Genomic DNA, 1,725 nt, shown 5'->3' on the forward strand with positions numbered 1-1,725 from the left:
GGTTTTCTCAGCCAGTTTGATGATTACATCTGTGGGTGTTAGCTCATTGATTTGAAGCTTTTTCATGAGGGATAGAGGCATTAAGTTGATGCTCGCTCCCAGGTCACAGAGCCCCCTTATCAATCATTGCCTCTCCTATAGCACAGGAAATGTGGAAACTCCTTGGATCCTTCTTCTTTGTGGGTGGCTCTGTTTGAATGAGAGCACTGTAATCCCTGTTCATCTTTATTGTTTGTCCACCCTTCAATGAAGTTTTTCTGGCTAGTAGCTCTTTTATATACTTGATGTAGGAGGGCATTTGCTGGAGGGCTTTAATGAATGGTATATTTACATCAAGAGATGCAAACATGTCGAGGAACCTTGAATACATTCTCCCTGCTACACCACCCTTAAGCCTGTGGGGGAAGGGTGCATATGTGTTCAGTATCTCCCTCTCCTTCAGCTCTTCCTTGAGTGTGAGTCGAGATGTAGAGTTTCTTTCTTCATGATTTTCCTTTGGACTGTCCTGGGGGTGTTCTACTTCCTCCATACTCCTCTCATCACTTGTGGTGATCATCTTACATTCTTCCCACCTTAATTTCTTTGTTTCTCCTCTTGGGTTCTTCTCTGTGTCACTTGGAAAACCATCAGTCGGTTTGGGAATTTGTTGAGCTAGATACCCTACTTGAGACTTCAGTTTCTTGATGTTTTCCCCTTGGTTTTTGATATTGGCTCGCGCTTCCTCCTTAAACACCTTATTGTCTTGGATTTCTCTACATATGTCTTCAAGTAGAGTCTCAATCTTTGAAAGTCTTTCCTCGGTTAGTGATGATGGGTTAGGATTAGGTGGTTGTTGATAGGACCTCTGTGAGGGATGTTGGTGAGTTACATTGTTGTTGGGGTTGTGGTTGTGGCATCTTTGGTCTTGGCCTTGGTCTTGTTGATTTCTCCACCCAAAGTTGGGGTGATTTCTCCATCCAGAGTTGTAAGTTTTGGAGTATGGGTCATGGATTTGTCTCGGTGAGTTTCCAACATAGTTGGCTTGTTCCCAGTCACCTTCTTCTCCTATATTCACTCCTTCTTGAGCTGGTGATGAAGTGATGACTGTTGCAACTTGATTTTCTTCCACCTTCTTGGTAAGATCTGCTAGCTGCTTGGTGATCATCTTATTTTGAGCTAGCAATGCATCCATGTGGTTCAGCTCCATTACTCCTCGAGTATTGCTTCTTTTAGAGGCATAGAAGTAGTCATTCTCAGCTACTATTTCAATGACATCTATGGCTTCTTCAATAGTTTTCTTCTTGTTTAGAGAGCCCACTGATGAATGGTCTACAGACTTCTTTGACTCATAAGAAAGACCTTTATAGAAAATGTGAAGTTGAACCTATTTATTGAACATATCTAGTAGGCATCTTCTTGTTAAGTCCTTGAACCTCTCCCATGCCTCATAGAGAGTCTCACCATCTTCTTGCCTGAAGGTTTGCACCTCAGCTCTCAGCCTGTTAATTCTTTGAGGAGGGTAGAATCTTGCCAAAAACTTGTTCACCACATCTTCCCAATTTGTCAAGCTATCCTTTGGGAAGGATTCAAGCCACTTGATGCTTTGTCCCTGAGTGAAAAAGGGAACAAAAGCAGCCTATAGACATCCGGGTGGACTCCATTAGACTTCACAGTGTCACAAATTCTCAGGAAGGTGGTTAGATGTTGATTGGGGTCTTCTTGAGCACTTCCTCCAAATGAGCAATT

The 1,725-nt window shown here is 42.7% G+C and overlaps 1 non-coding gene across 1 annotated transcript; it reads left to right on the forward strand.

The window, feature by feature from the left end:
• Positions 1–1,373: 1,373 nt before the first annotated feature.
• LOC127747864 (small nucleolar RNA R71) lies at positions 1,374–1,480 on the forward strand. The gene has a single exon (XR_008009811.1). It is a non-coding gene; the product is annotated as a small nucleolar RNA R71 (small nucleolar RNA).
• Positions 1,481–1,725: the final 245 nt, after the last annotated feature.

This window comes from Arachis duranensis, chromosome 5 (assembly GCF_000817695.3).
Source record: "Arachis duranensis cultivar V14167 chromosome 5, aradu.V14167.gnm2.J7QH, whole genome shotgun sequence".
Classification (NCBI taxonomy): Eukaryota; Viridiplantae; Streptophyta; class Magnoliopsida; order Fabales; family Fabaceae; genus Arachis; species Arachis duranensis.